Source organism: Chiroxiphia lanceolata, chromosome 1 (assembly GCF_009829145.1).
Source record: "Chiroxiphia lanceolata isolate bChiLan1 chromosome 1, bChiLan1.pri, whole genome shotgun sequence".
NCBI classification, from domain to species: Eukaryota; Metazoa; Chordata; class Aves; order Passeriformes; family Pipridae; genus Chiroxiphia; species Chiroxiphia lanceolata.
This window is the reverse complement of record NC_045637.1, coordinates 20733271-20746455: the sequence shown is the minus strand read 5'-3', so window position 1 is coordinate 20746455 and position 13185 is coordinate 20733271. Positions and strand designations below refer to the sequence as shown.

The window sequence follows — 13185 nt, the reverse complement described above, 5'->3', positions numbered from 1 at the left end:
TTATAATGAGAGAAATGATTGCCAGATATTGTCTCATTTCACAGTTGTATATAGCAAGGAGTAATATAAATATATTTTGTAATCTCAAGTGATATATGACTAATATTTGGAGTTAATACTTTTACAGATTCACATTAGAAGTTATTCCTCAGGTGACATCAAAGCACATAGTTGGGGTACCTAACTGTAATACAAAGAATTTCAGTGCCTTTTAGTGAGCTATATTGAACAGAAAAGGTTAATATTTCTTAAAAGAACAGTGATGTGGTGGACAATGATTATATGGAATGCAAGACAATATTCTTCAGAAGATTATAATAATTTTCTTATTTCAGAAGAAAAAAAATAATTATTTCTATTTTGATAAGTTTAAAAAAAAGAGTACCAGAAGGAATTAAAAAAATAAATCTATTTCAGTGATTTTTGATTTTATTTATCCAAAAAAAAAGTCAAATGAGCAAAAAATAAATATATTGAAAAAACAGTCAAGTATTTACAATCCAGGATACTGACTGTATTCCTTACAAGTATGGTAGATCGTAAATGAACCTCTTTTTTACAATATATTATTTAATATTTCTATTTAACTTATGGAAAGTACAACCTATTTAGTTGACTCATGAGACTGTCTGATTTTCACACAGAAGGCAATAAATAACTTGAAGATTCTGAGCTGTTTCCTTAAAAGAAAATTACAGAATGCATTTGGGATATAATATTATGTTGATTTTTAGAGCACTCATCCTTGAAATAGTATCTAAACTTGTCCTCAGAGCCTGCATATGTCTTATGAAATGCTGCTGGGTTTGTTCACTGTGCCAGTTCTCTTGCTGCCTCACAGATGAGTGCATAGCAGTGAAAGTTTGCTTTAAGTACAGTACCACAATATTTCCCCATCATTTCAATCAAATCATCCCTATTGGACTGACCTGATTTAGAGAAAAAGAATTTGTTTTTCTAGAATATGTTAGAAAAACAGCGTCAGAAATTTGCTGGTGATGAGATTATTGAATTTTCACATGACCATTCTAGATTAATAGGTATTTGCTTGTTAGGTGTGCTCTGAATCTCTGAACAAGTTTATATGTTGTCTGTGTTTTCCAAAACACACAGAGAAGTTCTCCTCTTCATACATGGTGAGTTGTTGCCTGTGTAATCAAATTGCTGACCAGTTATGACTCTATTGCAACATACAGTCTCTGAAATGTATTGGTTTTAGGCAACGCTGAGGAGAACAGGAAGACTGTTCCCAAACTTTATCATGCTTTATATTAGTTAGTTTGACACTGGTTTTATGAATGGAAAAATTATTAGACTTCAAATTTTGTTAGAGAATATTTGTGATACTGACTCTGTTACATAATAAAAACCCAGTGGTGTCCCAAAAGTAGCTCTTTAATGGTGCTGATCCTGAAAATTCCTGGGACTGCAAGCAGTTTGGAGAATTGGAAAAACTGAACTTTTGTATAGGTTTGTAATCTCTCTACATGTCATCCACATTTGGCTCTGAAAACAAATCACATTTTGCTTTCCCACAGCTCTGATGGTTTTCCTCTTTCCGTGGTCCATTAGGCCCCTGAAGCTGTTTGCAAAAAGGGGATTTTGAAAAAGTCCCTTCCTATAGATATGCTCAGTTGCTTACTTAAAGTATGACTGAGAATATGAGTAGGAAAATTCTTCTCTTCCTTTTCTACATAATTCAACATAGAGTTCTCTAAGGTATATGGCACTAAGGAGTTAGTTGAAACCACATACAAAATGCTTAATGACCTCAAGAATAATAAATGTCAATATTCCTTCAAAATTGAATGCGTAGTTAGAACAGAAAATAAAATAAAAATAACAGAAATTAAAAGCTCTGAAAGACATAATTTTTAAAATTTATGTGGAGACAATTTCAATTTCAGACACAAACCTTTAAATATGTCAAATGTGGCTATTAAATCATATACTTATTTTTGTTGGCAAGGTAATTTTAAAATTCAAATTTGTATCTGTTGCTGTATCATCAAAAATGTCAGAATTGTACTGTGTATACTGCTAACTCAAAGTGAGAAATCATGTTCATTTGTTCCCTGGATATTTAGTATAGACCTTCTAGTTAATTTTTGTCAAAATTTAAGGTTTTTTGCAGGTACCCACACTCCTATGAGATACCCTAAATTTTTAATGTAAAGAAATATGAATACTTATGACCTAATACAGACCCTAGTTCCTTAAGATCTTTTATCTGTAGTGGGATAACCTTGCAAACTTCAGTTTGACATTTTAATAAATTCTCAAAAACTGATTTTATGTCACTTGAAAAACTGAAACTAATCAAACTATAGAGAAAATTTTGGAAGCAGCCAGATTTAACCCGAGTTTAATATTTAAACTATCAGTACTAGCCTAGTTAGAGGAAAAATGTGAGAATCTTAACATAGTTCCAAAAAAATAATAAAAAAAAAGAAGCAACATCAGTCAAAACTTTATCTGTGTATTTCTTTCTGAAAGTTCTTTCAGCAGTTAACAACAAACATCAAGAATGTAAGGAAATTGTACTTAGGCTCTAACAAGCTTAGATACTATTTAGCAACTATTAATTTAGATATATTCTTTATCCTAAATGGGCTCTCCTAGAGGCATGGAATTGCTAATAGTGAATTCAGCATACATATAGTAAACATTCAGAGAATGACTAAAGCATAAAGGTTTTTCTACTGGACACTTAGGAGAAAACGAGACAAAATGCAAGTTAAATTGAGTCCACTATCTCTTCATGAAAGCTGTTGCACACTTTCCATTTTAAATCACAAAAGTTATTATCTGTCATTTTAGAGTAATGGGGTAACCATAGGCATGATTATTTAAAGAAATATTCTCCATTATCTTTAAATGCTTTCAAAGATGTTATCTGGGTGTGCTGGGACTAACACGACTTTCTCGCCACTATTACTGAGAGGAGATTTCATTCCCAAATTTGAACACACACTTTGTTTGTTTCATGCTGTTGAAAGGGGGTGCTTTTTTTAAACATAAAGTAGATGTCAAAATATACGCCAAAAAAATCTGTTTACTATATTTAAGCTGGTGAGTCTGCTACATGTTAGCTAAAACGCTATTTAATTACCTGCATCTATTATTTAACACAAAATTGAATGTGGGTAAAAGCAATATAAATTCTACATTTCTGTAGAATGTGTGTAATTAAATGTCATCTTACACTGTGCAGTTGCTTTATCTATGAGTAGCAGGCTCCTAATCCAATATTGTTATTACGTAGGTGCTGGATTAGGTCAAACTGGGAAAAGAGTTTTTGAGATGTTGCACCATAAAATCTGAAAAGAACAGATTATATTTTTTTTCACAGTCTTTATTAAATGCACATCTGAATAATATGTAATTAAGTAGTCATTTGTTTATTATTTACTTAATATTTTAGTGTAAAATCATTTAAGTGTACACTACGGGTACAAAGATATTGCAAAGTATAAAGGGTACCTGATGTTTTTTGTAGAAGTTCTGGGATAATGTTTTCAGGTTTTGATTCTGTGTGTCATGTGGGTACATACCCACATGTGGCTATGCAATGTCATTGCTTTGCTTCTTCAAACACCCAGTAAAGTATAAGAAATACATGGCTGAAAATTTAGTTGTAGCTATGTTATAAAACGTTTACATCAACTGGAATCTCAATAATTGGAGTGTTTAAGTTTTTCTTCTCCTTTCAAATCACTGTTAAGTTGCAGAGTTAGCTGCACCACCCACCAGCCTGGTGCCTCTACGAGTGCTGAAGAATGATTGTCTCCTACAGAAGGATGTGCAGTGGGAAGGTGGCAAGAGATGTGCAGTGTTTCAAATGTAGTTACATCTGTAAGGACTCATGATTCAGAACCTTTGTGCCAAATTAAACAAAACAACAACAACAACAAAAAGTCATAGACTCATTGCTCAGAATGAAATACACAAACAAAATTCCCCTGTTAAATATAATGCAGTTCTGATAAAAGACTTCAGTGTTACTGAAGATAAAAGACTTTAGTTGCTCCCTTTGGAGCAAGGGCTTAAAATATAATATGGGGAGCACTGTGATAATGTGATTCTGACTTATTGAAAGTCATCTTGACTGAATATGTGTCAGCTTACAAATTCTCTGCTGATAATTGTTATTGGTTCACAGATTAAGTCTTCAAACTGCCAGTTGCAATCCATTGGAATTTTTCTAGGATTTTATCTATCCAAAAGATTAGCAGGAAATTCTATACAATTGATGTAACAAAAAGCATTCATACCATTGTTGATGAAAAAATTTTTCATGTCTATAAGTAAGGGAAACTTGTTTTTTTTTCTTTTAAAACCCCAAACTATTAAATAAAAATATTCTGTTAATCTTGAAATGTACTGGGGGAAATTACATAGCCAGTGCTTTATTCTTGAATGGCATTTACTGTTTTCTAAAGGTTAGGAGCTTGACTTCACATTTTATTTACGTACTTTTTAGGTGTGATTTGCCAGGTGTTTATAAAGCAACATGGGAAGTATTGTACCACAGGGCACATTAACTCCTGCTTTATTTAGATGAGAATATAAACTTTTGGGAGAATATCACTGGACTCAATTCTTCAGAAAGAGTAACTAGTTGTAATAGTTGCTTTCCATTCTTGAAATGAGGAAGCTGCTAATAGGAAATATAGTACACCTTTTACCTGAAGCCACATCATTTTATTAGTTCTAGGCTCTTCTTCCCTTGAGCAATTCTGTGCTCAACCTCACAGCTAATTTGATCCCAGGCACAGTTTTTTACTTCATTCCTTCCCACAGCACTTTCCCTAAATTTCATGTGTCACCCCTCTCTCTTTTCCCTTCTACCACTTTCAATGGCTTTTTTCTCCCTAAATTTCCAATTAATCCAAAGAACTACCTGCAGTCTGATTAAGCTAATTCCCATTTTATTACACTGTTAGTTTTTCAGAAAATTGCACCTTGAGAAGTTTGGGAGTGTTTGATTAAAGGCAAATTCGTACCAGTAAAAAATTATATTAATTTTTTAACAATTTCAGCAGTTTTATACTTGTCATTCATTTAATTTGTTATTTCAGTCGAAAAAGTGTAAAAGAGTCTTACTAAAAATAGAGGATAATACTGTTGCCAATGATACAATATATTACTTTAATTACAATAAGATAATACACTGGAAAAAGCTGACTATTGGAATAAACAATAATAAGATGAGAGAAACTTCTTGTGTCAACTGAGTTTCATTCATGCAGGCTTTAACAGTGGAACAGAAAGTTGGGTTTTTTCATTCAGAATTATTTATGGATATTCCAATAAACACAAGACTGTCAGGAAGTAATAGTACTCCAGTACTTCATCCTTTCCACAGAAACACCTGGGAGGCAAGTTCCCCACTCTAGCAGGGAAGCTGGAATGTCAATCAAATGGTCACAGAGAATGAAAATTGAAAGGGATAGATTATCTTCTAAATGCTTCATCTTTACTATTGAATAAAATATCCAAAGCAGTAGAGAACAGGTTAAACTTCCCTTGTATACTAAGAACAGAAAGGTATTTATTCCATCAGGCTCAAGTGAGGCACCCTGTATGTGTGTGTGTGTGTGTGTTTTCAAGTGTGTTCCTCAAGACTGTTCTGATATGTCAAGTCTGTTCCTGAATACTAAGTGATTCCAATTAGGCAATCTAATCTGTTAGTGTATCTCTGATTTCTGTTTTCTTACCCTCATGGTTCATTGAATTCTAATGAATCTGTAAAGAAATGGACAAATAGGTGAGCAATATCAGAAAAATTTAATTAATTTTTTGTTCACTTTAAAAAATGGAAAGTTACTCTACCTATATATCTGGAATCTTGTCAGAACAGTGGAAATCTGTTTTCACCTCACACAGGGGTGTGGCAGGGGACTCTGTGTGTGTGTGTGTACAGTAATGATCCTATTGCAAGCCTATTGTGCTGCCTTATTAGACCAAATTCATTATTTTAATATAAATGGAATGAGTTGTTGCTGCAAATTTTCTGTCTATGCTATCTGTAACAAAATAGGTGATGTTTCACAAATCTGTGAGGATGCAGGCTAGCATGTTCATTTTACCATACTGTCATTTGACATATTTCTGCTATTGATTACTGTCATGTAGCAAGTCAGGAATGTGTGATAAGAGGCTAGAAATCTAAATCAAGGGTACCAAAAAAGAAAAAATATCTTGGAGTTCTTCTCTTACATTAAAAATCTGACATATCTAAAATTTGTCTCTACGGTCTTCTGAATATTCCCATCTACATGAGCATAGGAGATCATGATTTTTATTAACAACTTAAAAGAGATGTTGATTTTAGATGCAGATCTGGAACATTATTGAAGTTCTATTGCACATAGGTGTTGTGAAGCTTAATGTTTTTACTACATTATGATACATTTACTTTATGGTTTTAAGTATTTTACACTGGGTATTAGCCAAATGGAAGTGGTGTATGTTGCAGTGTAGGACATTAAGAATTAGATAAGTCATAGGCATTTTTTGTGTTGCTAACATATCTGTAAAAGAAAAAAGAATTTATTTTAACCTAAATACATAAAGTATTAATAATAAAGAAACAATTAGTTTAATATTGGCTAGATGCTCAGAAGAAAGATGGCATTTAAGCATCTTACTCTGCATGTTGAAATACATAAAGCTCAGGAAAATACACTGTCTCATACTGTGCATACTATCATGTTTTGACCTATGTCATGTCAGTCAGTCTGTCTTTCACACAGGGAAATATGCGTATTTTATGGAAAATATTACTGTATTTCAGTAGAAACAATTTTCAGACAGATACACATGCTTACATGAATAATATCTCTATACTTATAATGTTTTATTTTTAGAGATTATATGGAAATGCAAAAATGTTGTTAAACTATTTATTCTTGATTTATGATGAATGCCTTGTACGCTGGTGACTGTGTTAATTCATGTACAGAACTGCTTGTTTCTTCTTAATCAAGTCAGACAGACATAATCTTTTTATTTTTTATGCTGCGCTTGTAAGAATATTTTATAGTAAGTTTATTATCTACAACTACCTGATAGGAGGTTTGGGTGAGGTGGGGGTTGGCAATGCCAGGCAACTAGTAAGAGGACAAGGGGAAATGGTCTCAAGCTGCACTGAGGAGGTTTGGGTTGGATATTAGGAAAAAGTTCTTCACTGAAAGAGTGGTTAGGCATTGCAACAGGTTCCCCAGAGAAGTGGTGGAGTCACCATCCCTGGACGTGTCCAGAAAATTAGTAGACATGGCACTTTGCAATATAGTTTAGTGGGCATGGTGCTATTTGGTCAAAGGTTGGACTTGATCTTGTTGGTCTTTTCCAACCTTAATGATTCTATTATTTTATTAAAACTTAGCATGGTTAACATGGGCTCTGAAAAATAGGGAAAGGTATGAATAGCCAGTAATGCCAGAGAATCAGGTCAAGCATAAGCTAAAGCTTACCTCACTCCTCTGTATAGACAAGCAGAGTTCTGAGGAGGAAGAATATTTTAAACCTGTTAAAAATCATTACATATTAAACTGTATAAGTGATTATCTCCAAATGCTGGCATACTCTGATTCTGTAAACCTGATTGAATTTTAAAAAAAAAAAAAAGGAAAAGTTGAACTGCCTGTCTCAAAACCAAAAGTCTCATAACTTGATAAGAACACTGAGTTTCTAAAACTATTAGAACAAAACTCGATACCAGATCTTGGGCAATTAACATAGTTTGGTGGCAATATGAAAAGTAGTTAGGACTGAAATCCTGAGCAATATTAATTGATGGTGTTTCATTCACATATGTGAAGAGAACAGTCTGGGGTTTTCCTTCTTACTGACAGTGAATAATCTTCTTGCAAATACCAATTGCATTCCCATGAGATTCATGTTCTGCAACATATGTTCTGCTTGAAGTCCTAGTTTTACTTAAAGCTTTGCTTTGTAAAAAATGGTTGAATATATTGTATTTATTGATGTCTTATATTTTTTAAAGACTACCAAGTAAACTTACTATTGGAAACATAAAAGTGAAAGTGAATTGTTAAAATGTTATCTACTGTCTGGAAATGCTTAATTGTTTATTAATACTAATTTAATATTTACTAAATTATTGTGGTGTTAATTCCAGGGTTGCATCTGAATCACTTTAAGGCATATTCATATGGATGTAGCCTGGGAACGTCACCATGTAGTGGAAAGAATAAGCTGGTATTCAGTTGTTCACCACCATCTTATATATCACAGCTGCTGTGGGATAGACTCCTACATTTTTACATTGTTCTTCCTGTGGGTGTGCATATATTCTTAAGAACATTTTAAGAACATGGTGGAATTTTTTTTCATGTTTCTTGGCAACATGCTGACTGCCAGGCTGTTATAGGTAGACTGCTTTTGGTACTTAGGTTTGTGCATTAGTTTAAAAACACTAAAAGCTTTTTGCAGCCTGCAGTGTAAGCTCTATGATTATTTTCTTAATTGTTAGTCCTTCTTCAAATTTTCAGTGTACCATGTCAAATTTGGCCCTGCTGAATTGCGTACGGCTCCTCACTCGTGTAATAAACTGCAAAGTTTAAATTGCATAAAGAGGGATTAGAGTAAGAAGTTTTTTATAGTGGTGACTCTGCTTTTGCATTTATTTGACAAGAAGCGAACACAAAGATCTACTGTACTATATATAATTCACCTAATATGCTTATAAGGAAAATTTACATGTGACTGATGGTATATTTTATCCTCATGCAAAAGAAGCCAATATAATAAGTGTAGGTAATATAGCTACCTGTAACAATGGGATTACTAGAAAAATGTGATTACGAGAAAAATCATTCTATGCAACTTAAGGTATGAGAAATAAAAATGGAGGATAAACATGACGTTTTCCATGTTTCTTGTGAAATCAGTTTACACTCCCAGTGTGGACTCTCGTGATTAGACATTCCTTTGAAATATCCCAACTTCGGTGGAACTGTAGACCAGCAATTTTGCATTCCAATAATTCCTTCCTAGTGGTAAACCCTGCTATTTTCCACCCCCTTTCCCCCTGTATATATTAAAAGAGAAATAACAATCTTCTATTTTTGGTAATTAGAAAATACTGAATGTTCTAACAAATATATTTAAAATATATAAATTTAGTCATATTTTCAAAATAGAACCAAAATATAAATACCTTTGGTTTATTATTTTGCAATGCGTGTATTTGGGTTTTTTGGCATATTCTGTTACTGGTGTTATATCTCTTCATTAGTTATTTAAATAATGAAAGACTTTAATCTAAATTCACTTTTTATCACAGTCAATCAGTATTAGGAGAACTTACTCCTAGAAATGGGAAAGCTCTAGAGCTAGCTGTGTGGAGATAGATTTCCCAATGGTGATAGCCTTTCAGACAGACCAGATAAATGTCTTCATACTAAAGATAAACTTCATACTAAAGTTATAACTACCTTCAAAGAAGGGAACAGGCAATTTGACTTCATGAGTGGCTTTCAGAGAAAGATTTTTGCATCTTTTCTTCCTGACTGAAATACTGTAGAAAATCCCAAATTTTAGCTGTCTGCTTGATCCATGGTCTCCCACTGGCTTCTCAGAATAAATGTGTGAATCATCTAGATAATTTTATCTTTAGAACTGTATATCATATTATTTTGTTAATAAGTTCAGTGCTCTTTAACAATACTTTTGTAGCTCCTGTATTCTCAGATTTTAATGTTTTTAGTTTTGTGATGTGTATCATTCCTTCTCCATCTCATTGTCTCATATCTGTGTTTTTCTTTCTGCCATCAACTCAGTCATTATGTTACTTTACCTCGTTCCCGGTACACCCAGTCCACAGATCACCATTACAGAGATGTCAGGTATATGTTTTCCTCTGTGTGACTATGTGTGGATAATGCATGTACTTCTACATACCTACATGTCCACTTCTGGTTTTATTAGTCTGTGTATAATGGTAGAAAACTTAGAAGTGTAGAGTTGGTGTCAACATTAGCTTTCTTAGTACAGTGTGTACACAAACACTGGGTCATTCTTCATGTGTTTCACTTGAATATTTTTTCACTGCCAATAGTCTATAATTGGTAGTCCATGAAGACAATGCTTTATTTACATCACTCTAATGTCTTTTACAAAGTAAATAAAGGAAATTATTGAAATCAACAAACACTAATACCTGCTAATTCTGTGATTTTAATATACAGAATTTCATACACATATGTCTCTGTTAAACGTTATGATAAAACTGAAGTGTGATACCTTTCTCATAGTCTTTTAGCTCTTATAGCTATGAGCCAATACACTTTAATTTTCAAAAGTACTTTTGCAAAATTTACCAAAGTTCCAGCTGTGTTTTTTTCCAGTGTTTTGTTCTGCTGCTGACATTGCTTGCTTTTCATGTTGTTTTGTCCTCATTTCATCTTTTGGTAGCTTTTCATTGTGTTCACCCATTATGTTTTGGCAGCCAGGATCACACAATGTATCCTCTATTTTGTGAAGATGCAATCAGATTACTCCGCTCCCGTAAGATGTGCCGTACCTACTCTGAGGGTGCTTACTATGATCTTGAGAGGTACAATTGATGTGGAGTATATTGTTAGCTCTGCCACATTGACAGTACCATGTTTGATTCCAAACTGAGAATATGATCTGTGTTTTAAGTGCTAAACACATACTGTGAAGATGTTTTAATACTCTGAGTATGTATGCATGTAAAACTGACTACTCAGGGCTATGGGTAAATCCCAAGAGATGGTGAATAGCTTTATAGAAGCCAGTTTCATAAATTAGGTTATATGGATATTATATGCCTGTGTCTTTTAAAACTCTTATTTCTGCTGGAGTTTTCCAGAGTGCTCATTGCATTTATTATTCTCTTTGAAATAGTAAGGAAAAGCCTATCTACTTTAAAGTACACGGAAATAGTGTCTTCCTGAAATCTCATACTTTGCTTAAGTGAAAAATAGAGTGAAAAATAAAAGTTTATGCTTATGTAACTTTATGTTGTATGTATTTGTATACTACATATTCTGTAATTTAGGAGTACTTGTATACATTCACAATACTCGTGTGTGATTGCAGATCATAGTTCCAGTTTATACAGGAAATATATGACAGAGAGAAGTCGAGCCCATAACAATTTCTGTGAAACAATTATCCACTTGAAATATAGTGGCTTTTAAAAGGTGCTCATGTAGTCCTGTGATTAAGATATTTTCAGAAATATTGCAAACCAGGAAAAGGTCTACATAGTTGTCAGTGAATAGAAATAAAGATACCAATCAGATAAACTATGAGCCAATAAAAAGGAAGTGATGGCTTCAGATCAGATATAAAGGTTGATATGAGTATTGCTTTACAAGAGGGACCATGTAAAAATTTCCAAAGCAAAGAACTCTCTATATTAACTTCATGGCTGCCCTCTGGGTATGAGTTCCTCTGAGAAGTTCGTTAAGGTTTACTCTGGATTCAGATCATATATAACCATATTTTTAGCAAATGTAAAATTACTTTTGGATATAGAAACAAAAAAAGGATCCAAAAATTCCTTCCAAAGAAATACTGCTTTTTAAAAATTCTCCCGAAGGTATAGTATATTAGACATTATATTGTTTAGAACTCAGTTAAATATTTGTTTTGAAATTATGTTGTTTTACATGAAACCTAATATATAGAAAGTGTGTAAATAGTTCAGTCCACATGTAGAAACTTTGATAAAGGGAGGGATTTTGTGTTTGTTTTCTGAAAATATGTGATGAAATGTGTTCATATGTATACTATTTCAATAATTAATTATTTTTATATACATGTTTTGCCTTAGATATATACTCATATTTGCACTAATTTATCTGGACCTGTTTCAAATTATTGCTTATGTCTGTGACTCTTCAGATATTAGTGAAACTTGGAGCTATTCTCAAATTGTCTTACTTTGAGAATCTTGACTTGTAAATTTTAATCATTCTTTTCTACAGAAATTAATCTCTCAAACATATAGTAAAGTCAATGAAAATAAAGGGCAAAAATTACAGTACTGCATATATATGAAAAAACTGGGATTTAAGCAGAGAGATGGAGTAAATCTTTTCTGGGGCTTTATTGAACAGAAGGTTATTAAGGCTAATTCCTCCTGAGGTCAGAAAGGAAAATCCAACATGAAGTGGAATATTTCTAGCTCATTGTTAAAACAGTATCGTGAGATTCCTTGGGCCCAGGAACTGATCCTGGATTCCATGATCCTGTTGAATCCAGGCTGCCTGGGGTAATATTAGTGTCCAAGTTACTTGAGTCATCTTACCAGGTATGAACTCCTCTGAGCACCTCACAACCACAATCACATTTCCTGGTTTTTCATGCTTTTTTCTTTTCATATTCTGACAGTGATTTAAGGACTATTTATAGCATAACCTTTATCCAGTTTCCCCTTATACATTGAAACCCACTATTTTCCTCTTCCTTATTTTTATTGGAAATATAGGAAAATTTACCTTTTGTATAATATTTCCTCATTTATCTTTACATTTTCCCCCAGTTCAATGCTTACTCAAAAATATGTTATTTTGTAGGTCTAGGGAATCACTCTTTTCTTATTAATTCCATCTACTTAGTCAATGCCTTATTGATATCAAGCAACAACCTCTCTTCCTATGTTTCACTTTATTAAGCACATGAAATAACTTTCCAGTTTCCGCTATTCATTAAAATAGTGAACATTGTCTGTACAGTCCAGCATTCAGGGAAGAATCACTCATCTAGGACAGAGATTTTTATCTTATGCCACTGTGAATCCACCAGTGTGGGTGTCCTGCAGGCAAATATATAGATACATTAGTTAAAATTACTTGCCTTCTTTGTTACTCATGGCTCTTTTCATTGCTTATCTTGTATTCATTCACAACCAGCCCATTAAGGCTTGTGATTGCTTCTAGAATTTTTCTTCTTTTTTTTCCCCCCTCCACAGAGCAACTACTTGATTCTCTTTCATCTTTTCTCTACTGAAATGTGTTTCAGTTACTGTTTATCAGATATGACAGATCATTAGTTCTAGGCCACATTTAAATTATCAAACCCCTTAATTTCTGAGGTCATTCTTAGGCTGTGGCATTCATCATTTTGTCTTTCTGATAGTTCTCCCTTTTGAAGAAGTCCACCTCTTTCCCTCCCAAAAGGAAT

At 33.2% G+C, this 13185-nt stretch overlaps 1 protein-coding gene across 50 annotated transcripts in view; it reads left to right on the top strand.

Annotated features, from left to right (window-relative positions):
• Positions 1-13185, top strand: part of RIMS2 (regulating synaptic membrane exocytosis 2) — a 456898-nt gene that overhangs the window by 295750 nt on the left and 147963 nt on the right. The window lies entirely within an intron of this gene.